This window comes from Leptonychotes weddellii, chromosome 14 (assembly GCF_054177405.1).
Source record: "Leptonychotes weddellii isolate Sample4059 chromosome 14, ASM5417740v2, whole genome shotgun sequence".
In the NCBI taxonomy this organism is placed as follows: Eukaryota; Metazoa; Chordata; class Mammalia; order Carnivora; family Phocidae; genus Leptonychotes; species Leptonychotes weddellii.
Genome location: NC_138382.1, coordinates 69,294,997 through 69,304,028, shown reverse-complemented (window position 1 = coordinate 69,304,028; position 9,032 = coordinate 69,294,997).

Sequence of the window (9,032 nt, the reverse complement as noted above, 5' to 3'; positions counted from 1 at the left end):
TCCTAAACATTTTTGAGTAGCAGCTGCTGCCCCCCAGGTCCCCATTCTAGAAGGAATGCTTTGAATTTCAGGAGTCCACTCCTCTCTCCCCAAAACTGATTATGGGTATTGGATCCAAGAAGTCGTCAAGCCTTGGTGGTTTGCCTCCTGCAGTGGTGGATGGGAGAGCTAAATCCAGTCTCACAGACACCCCTGGGCACTGCCTCTGTGCTGGCCCTGTGCTGGAAGTTCCTGTCCTCCTGGGGCGCCTGTCCAGTGGGGAAGATAGTCCATGAACATCACAAAGGGAAACACAAGAGGGAAAGTGCTTTGAGCCCTGAGAGACTGAGACCAGGGAAAAAGAAGACCACATCTGACTGGTGGATGGATTCCCGGAAGGCTTCCTGTAGGAAGTGGCACTGAGCTAGGTCTGAAGGATAGCTAAGATGTGTCTCTCCTCTCTCTGGGAAAAATAAATAAACAAAACAAAACCAGAAAACAAAGGAATAACCAGTCCTATTTTCACAACCCCAAATTAACACTCGGTCAAGTTTTCATTTCGATCCACATATATGACATGACTTTCGGGTACCTTTAAGTTCTTCCCCCCATCCCCAGTGGCAATTGCCATTATGAATTTGTGTAATGAATTTCACAACCCTCCCTTTTTTTTTTTTTTTTAAAGATTTTATTTATTTATTTGAGAGAGAGAGAGAATGAGAGACAGAGAGCATGAGAGGGAGGAGGGTCAGAGGAAGAAGCAGACTCCCCGCCGAGCAGGGAGCCCGATGCGGGACTCGATCCCGGGACTCCAGGATCATGACCTGAGCCGAAGGCAGCCGCTTAACCAACTGAGCCACCCAGGCGCCCCTCACAACCCTCCCTTTTAAAAATGAATTTATAATGCAAAAGAGACTCAGGAATAATTTTTTAAATTACTTTTTGTTGGTGTCATTCCAGTTTACGTAAGGGGTGGCACACTGTGTCTACGGCCCTGCTTGCTTTTTCTGCTGCCCGTTATGTTTGGGGGGCTCTCTTCTTATTCAAACACATGGCTGGGGCTCACCGTGGCGTCCCATGGATGCACCATGCTTACCTACCCCTGGAGTGGGTAGGGTTTCCAAGGATGGAGATCATCCAGGGATGGCATTCCAGGTAGAGGACGTGGCGGCAGCAAAAGCATGGGGATAGGAAAAGCGGGGGGCGCATCTGGGGGGCTGGCTGGGGTCCAGGGTGGAGGGAGCACCGGGCATGTGGGGGGGAGCTGAGGGAGGCCCCCAAGCCCCAGGCCAGGAATCCACCCCTGGCCTGCTGGACATCTGGGAGTGTGGGGACAGACCTACCCCCCCTTAGAACCGCCCTCCACAATAATTCCACTTATCCACCCTCCAAGTCCTCCCTGGGGAGGCCTCTGTTACTCTTTCCATTAATTGTCTCATTAATGACCCACTGAAGTCAAGTACCCATTGTTCTCTGGGCCTGGGGCAGCCTCCCCAGCTTTCTCCCCCGGGGGGTCTGTAAACGTCTTTCCTTCCCCGCTTTCCTTTGGCAGGCGTCCTTATCTGGTCCCTGCAGCCCTGGCCCCGACTGCTGCCGCCTCTTCCTCCACCCACACCCTGCACACGTGGCCCCGCCGGTCCTGGGGCCCTGCAGCCACCACCAGCTCCTAGCTCACTCGTCCCCTCGCCTCCCTCTGCCTCACTCCGTCTCCGTTCTGTCTACGTGCGTCTCTTCCCGGTTTTCTGTTCTCTCTCTTTTCTCTCTTTCCTTTCTTTCTTCCTCTGTCTCCCTTAACTGTGTTTCTCTCCCTGGATTTCTGCCGCTTTCTCTCTTCACGTGTATTTATCTCCCTCTGTGTCTCTGTCTCTATCTCAGGGTCTCTTGGAAAATCTCTTCGGGATGACAGTCTCGCTCTCACCCTGTTTCCTTCTGTCTCTGACTATCTCCGTCTCTCATCTGTCACTACCTGCTGACTCTGTGCTTGTACGTCTGCATGCGCGGTGCGTGCATGCGTGTGTGTGTGTGTGTGTGTGTGTCTTTGTCTCGCTGATTCTGCCTCTTTCTCCCTCCCTCTGGCCTTTGTGCATCTGTCTCTCCCTCTCTGTTTGTCTCTGTCTCTCTCTCTCCTCTCTCTGACTCACCTCTCCCTACCCGTCCCTCCTTCCTTATGGGTCTCTGAACCCTCCTGACTGACTATTGTCCTGTTTCCAACCCCACCGCCTGCTCACCCACTGGGTCCCCGACACCCACACAGGTCAGACTGCTTCCCTCCATTGCCTCGCTCCCTGGTTACAGCTCCAGCTTCCCTTGGATGACAGCCTCAGGACGGCACTGCTAGGAGTAGGCATGAGGTCCCATAGCTACCAGACTTTGGAATGCATGCATCTGTAAAGTTAAAAACAAACAAAAAAAATGAAGGTGACCAACAGAGGGTCACTGTTTATCTTTCTAAATGGGAATTTTTTTTCTAGAATCACCAACTTCTTCTCATTCCATAATAGAAAGAACATTTTAACACTAACTGAAAGTAGGAAGAACAAGATTTAACAATAATAGAATAGTCCTTTAAGTGAAATCAATTTAATTTTATGACAACATTTGCAACATTACGTGTATTTTACTTATTCTGCCCCAAATGGGTGAAGATGTTGTCAGGGACTGGCCCAGCTGGAAACCCTGTCTTGTGCAAGCCCCGTGGGGAAAGGGAGTGACCTCTACTTTGGGCAGAAAGGGCAAAGCTGGGACAGGACCCATAGCTCATTGGCCACTCCCACACCCCATGGGGCCCCTCTGGTCTCTTCGCTGAAAGAACTTCTGGAGGCTGCCTGGCTGGGGGTCAGACACCAGACCCCCTGCATTTCGTGCTTTCCTCTGGTCCTGTGTGCCAATGGACAATTTAACCCCTTGCTGTGCTTCACTTTCCTCTTTTGTAAAATGAGCAAAATAACAACTAGCTTTCTAGAGCTGCCTCACACACCTGGAAAGGTCCAGGACTGTTAGCCGCTATTAGTGTTATTATCACAAAGTCGGGGGGCAATTTGGGCTGAGGCTAGAGCCTTGGAAGGGAGAGAAGGCACGTGCACCCCGCCACCCGGAGGCCGGGGGGTGCAGGCTGTGAGCTGCACGTCGGGGGTGGGTACCGGCCTGGGAAGGAGCCTTAGGGCCTTGGACCCCAGCAAGGCTGCTTTGCAGGAGCCAAGGGTGGCATGGCCCCCTGCCTCCTCAGGACCCCACCTAGCTTGTTCAGGCACCCCAAGCCCAGGAGCCGGCACTCCAGTCACGGACATGGACACTCCCAGTGGGAGCAAAGGCGAAGCTCCAGGTGGCATTCACGGCCGCAGATGCCGCAAAGGGGAACCAGGACAGCAGAGGAGCCGGGTAGATGCCAGTGACCACGGACACCATGGGAGGCAGCCTTGAGATGCCCCGAAATTCTGGAGGTCGACTCAACAGATGAGGTTGGAGGTCTGCGCAAGCAGGTGAGAGTAATTAGGGAAACTTTGGGTTATTGATGTAAATTGACTTCATTTGTATTCAAGGCCAGGCAGGCCTGTTACAATTGGACAAACATTTCCTTCGCAGCTGCTCTGAGCCAAGCACAGTGCTAGGCAGGGGATGCAAAGATGAAAAGAGCAGGGAACTTTCTTTCCAGGGACACAAGGCTTACCTAGTGCGGGTAGCGCTCTGCCTCCGAGAAAGGCCAGAGACACGGGCCAGGCCAGCCTGAAACATCTGACACTTCTATTCCCTGGTTCGAGGATGTGCCCAGAAAGGAGAGCACTTTGAAGGCAGACCTAACGGGACTTGGTGACCTCCTGGATGAGAGTGTGAGGCAGAGGGAGGCGCAGGTGGCTCCCAATGTCTTGGCTTGGCACCTGGGTGGACAGCGAAGACATTCCCAAGAGGCAACGCAGGAGAGTGAGCAGGGCTGGCGGGGACATGTACTCCAGAGGGGGCTGGCTGAGTCTGGGGGTGCTTGAGGCATATGCGGGTCAGTGGGCACATACACGCATTTAGGGATCAGGAGAAACGTCAGACAAAGAAATGAGTTAACGCAAGGATGTGGGACCAAAAAGAGCTGGGAAGGCTAGACAGATTTTGCCTATTGGGTGGGGCAGCGATCTAAGGGAGTGCCTAGCAGGCAAACAGCTTGAGACAAGACATGGAGGCGGAGGAAAGCGGCACAAAAATTCAGAAAAGGTAGTAATAGCATTGAGCTTAAGCACCGGTTGCCTTAGGGTAGTTGTGAGAGGCGTATCACAACTGAAGAGATAGAGAGGCTTAGCCTCTGAAGTTAGGCTGGGTAAGGTCTGTATACAATTCGGCAGGCAACAGGGAGCCACTGAAGGGTGTGGAGCAGAAGAGGGGTGTGATGAAGGCTATGTCTCAGCTTGAGCTAACCTGACAGCACATGACGAATTAAAACAAAGACCAAAACAGAGGAATATGAGGGACAGGGATCGCCACTTCTTTGTTCATTCACCAAGCAGGGAGCCTCCTCTGTGCAGAAGAAACCTTTTTCCTCAACCTAACATCTAGCCCCTCATCTGCTAAGGGTTCAGACACCCAACCACCTAGCGTTAATACTGCATGCAAAAAAAAAAAAAAAAAAAAAGAGTAACTGTAGGCTTCTACTAAACATTTCGGGATAATCAATAAATGTGAACGAGTTTAGGTCACCTCCTAAAAGAAAAGGAGTTTTACACGTACATGCAATGGAACACTATCCAGCCTTAAAAAAGGAAAGAGATTCTGACACCTGCTACAACATGGATGAACCTGGAGGACATTGTGCCGAGTGAAAGAAACCAGACACAAAAATGAAGAGAGTTCTGGAGGTCTCCTCCTTGCACGATGTGAATGTACGTACTACTACTGAACTGTGTACTTACAAATGATTAAGGCGGCAAGTGTAATGGGTATTTTATCACAATTAAAAATAGAGGTCATTTTTAAAAGGAGTTTCCAAATGGATCATAGAACAAAACCCAGCTCTAAAACAGAAACCACGCCTAAAACAGTCATTTGGAAACCTACAAATAAAGGAACGGGAAAGCTACACCAAGCAAATGTAAACAAAAAGCAAGCATGGACTGTGAGCTTGATAGAGGACAAGACAGAACTCAGACTCCAAGCATGGAGTGAGATGAAGACGAGTGAAGAGCCAGACTCTCTGGGCACCGGACAACCCGGCAGCAAGTCATCCAGCAGAAACTACAGGAAGTGCAAGAAAAAATACGAATGCTAGTCAGTCCCACACTCACCAAAAGGCCAAAAAATAATACAGAAAACCCAATATAAACTACATTTCCTGTGTACATATCAAAATTTGTGCCCCCCCAGAGACTGTACCTTTTGGTACACATCATGGAAACTGACCACGTATTAGAGCAAAAGAAACTGCAAAGCTTTGCTCAGTGGTTTCAATGGGCTAGAGGTAGGAGCACTTTGAAAACTAGAAGGGACCAAGCCAATATGAGTTATTGGTGCCATCGACACTATTCCTATCATTATTGTCATTATTCACTGGTTCTCTTACAAGTTCTAGGGGAGTCTGCCAAACAGGTAGAAGGTGAAATATGCAAATATAAACCTTTACCATCATCCCTTCAGTGTTTACCATGTGTGACCTCCTGTGCAGCTTTCAACACACACCTTTATTAGAAATAGCTCATTGTTGGGGCGCCCGGGTGGCTCAGTCGTTAAGCGTCTGCCTTCGGCTCAGGTCATGATCCCAGGGTCCTGGGATCGAGCCCCGCATCGGGCTCCCTGCTCCGCAGGAAGCCTGCTTCTCCCTCTCCCACTCCCCTGCTTGTGTTCCCTCTCTCACTGTGTCTCTCTCTGTCAAATAAATAAATAAAATCTTTAAAAAAAAAAAAAAAGAAATAGCTCATTGCTTTATGAGAGTGAGCTTTCTGCTTCTCTTCTATCACCTTCAGGGCCTGGAGCAGTGCATTTTGAGTAAGTATTTGGTGAAGACTTACGAACTGAAGTGCACTGATTAAGGACCTACTTCAAAGTCAGATCTGAGTTTCAAACTTCTGGCACCGACTAGCTGTGTGACCTTGGACAAGTTGAATGCCCATTCTGAATCTCGGTTTTCTCATACGTAAACAGATAGGAGCAATACTTACACCAGCTAACACTGTTCAGAAGTTTAACTCTCATAAGTGTCCAGCATGGTGCCTGCTCTAAGGTAGACATTCAGTAAAGGTTAATCTGAGGTTGAGGAAGAGTAGGTAAAACTCACCAAAACAGATAAACTTAGAATAGGGGTTCTTTTCTCTCAAAAAGCAAAAAAAAAAAAAAAAATCTTTAAATAAAAGCATCCTCCAATGCATGTAAAATGATTTTTTTTAAGATTTAGTTATTTGGGGGTGGGGGGGAGGCAAAGGGAGAGGGAGAAAGAGGCCCAAGCAGACTCCTGCATGGAGGCCACACAGAGCTCAATCCCCACGACCCTGAGATCATGACCCAAGCCGAAACCAAGAGTCAGACACCCAAACTGACTGCACCACCCAGGCACCCCTGTAAAATGATTTGAAAAAATATCATAGGGGTAGCAGTGAAGTAAGTTAAGGTACATCCATAGTATGGAATACCACACTGCAATGAAAAAGGGGTGAGTTGTATCTCCATGTTCACATATGAGCAGATGGCCATCATGTGTTGGGTTAAAAAAAAAAAAAGCAAGCTTCAGAATATGAACAGAATAGTTCCCTTCCCTGCTTTTTAAAAATTATGTACGTATAAATGTCTGGAAGAATACACATCTCATCATTAAAGGGGGAGTAAGATTGGGAACTTAACGAGAAGTCTTTTAACTTTTTATATTCCAGTTTCTTTTGTAACTTCTAACACACACAAACACACACACACACACACACAAGCACGTAAAAAAGAAAAAAACAGGACAAAAGTTTTCAAATTCTCTTTGGCCTGTATGTTTCATGGGACTTGGAAAGCCGGTGAGCTGAATGGAGGAGGTGGTTAATCCTTCTGGCGAGGGTAGGAATGTCCATCCCCGGCTTTTCCTTTTGAAAGAAAGAGGTTCAAGGAAGGAGAGAGGGAGAAGGCATTGCTCCAGCATTACTCATTACTCAGCAGATCCAAACAGGTAGTCTCATCCCAGTCCCTGCCACCACCACAGCCCGACACAGAGGAACAGAGAAACTCTTTGATAAATGTCAACTGAAACAGAGCAATCAGCTGAAAGCCATTTGCTGAGCTGTCTGACTGCCCTGGGCTCGAGGTTTTCCTTTATTCATTTATCATGATATACAGCTTTGGCCAACATACACACAGGAGAGAAATTGTTGACATGTGGGACCCAAGTACAGAAAATCTTTCATTTTCCACCCCACCCCCCAACCCCGTCTGTTCACCAATAAGTTTTTGTTTATTTAAAGACTACAGAGGATTTGGCTGTTAAGAACCAAATGCCTTTGGAGTGGAGTTACAACATAATTTATCATTTCCTCTGTTTATTAAAAAATCCTGCATCTTTGAGAAGCACATTTGCTCTGAGTGGGGGATTTCGGCCACTCACGAAAGACTGCCGCAATGCCCCGCCATGTGGCTTACCCCAAAAAAGGCTCCTTGATTGCTATGTCTATCCCTGTTCTTCCCCCAGCTGACTTCTGATCGTGTGATGGCTACTCAAGGCTGGTGAGTGGGGTTGGACTGAGGACAGGTAAGGTGGGGCGGAGACTAGGTTAGCTTCTTTCATTTTTGACCTGATTCTGACCTTGAACCCTCATTGGCTGTGTACACTGCGCTCTACCAGTACAAGCAGAGGGAGAAGAGCAGACCTCCCCCAAGGGACGGGATCTGAGAGGAGTCAGACAGCAGAGTGAAGCTGGATGCCGCTTCAAAGGAGGGAGGCCAGGCCCCGCAGCTGCCCAAGGAGGTTCCACTCTAAAGGCAGACATCTGGCAAAACTGGAATGAACTTCCGACCTTCCACTCAAGACATTTTGGATAACGACTTAGTCCAGTGTGCTGTGCATCCCTCAAAGACAGAGGTCACATCTTGCCCATTTTTGCACCCCCAACATGTAGCACGGTACCTGACATGCAACTCGTGCTCACGAAGTGTTCATGAAGGCTGCAGGATGCAGTGGGCAGAGCACAAGCTTTAGCTCAGGCCTCAGTTTGAATCCCAGCTCTGCCACTTGCTAGCTATGTAACCCTGGGCAAGAAATTTGACCTCTTTTGAGCTCCTCCCTCTCTGCAAAATGAGTCTGACAATGAATAATGAAACCCTCTATCACTTCACTAGGCTTGTTACTTTGGGGAAGTTTTCTAATATTGTCAGGTCTCAGTCTTCCTATTTATAAAATGAAGATAATACACATCTCGTAAGTTTACCATGAAGATTGAAGATACTGCCTAGAATTGTATCTAGCTGTGTATAATGAATGAGAGAATGAAAAGAGAAGAAAAGAGAATAAAGAAAAAAAAAAGAAAGAAAATAATATTACTAGAGGAAAAAAACCTTACTTAACCCAGGACCCAAAGATAAGCCACAACAAACCACTTGTCTGTCAACAGGCAGGCTCTGGGGGAAAGGTATCTCATTACCAAGTAAATGTTGAGGACAAAGGCAAGAGTGGAAAATGACAGAGTGGTGGTGTTACAACTGGAAATAAAGGAAAAGAAGCCAGTATTTGTGAGCAGCTACTTGGTACAATTCATTTACAACACATCTGAATGCCTCCTATGTTCCAGGCATTATGTCAAGTTCTAAGGAAAATAAAGATATATAGACTAATTATCAAAAAGAATAGTGAAGGTTCAGTTAAAAGCCGTGGACAGTGCTGAGAGCCAATGATAGGAGTCCTAGGCTGGGGGAAAAGGGAAGACTTCCCAGAGGAGGTGATACCCAAGCTGAGACCTGAAGGATGAACAGGACTGGCCAGGTAGGTCAGCAGGGCCAGAATGGTCCAGGCAGAGGAAAGAGCATGTGTGAGGATGGCTCAGAGGCAAAAGTGTTGTTCTGGTGGCTTTACATACAGGTCCTTAGAGAACATGAATCCAGACTGACTCTATCCA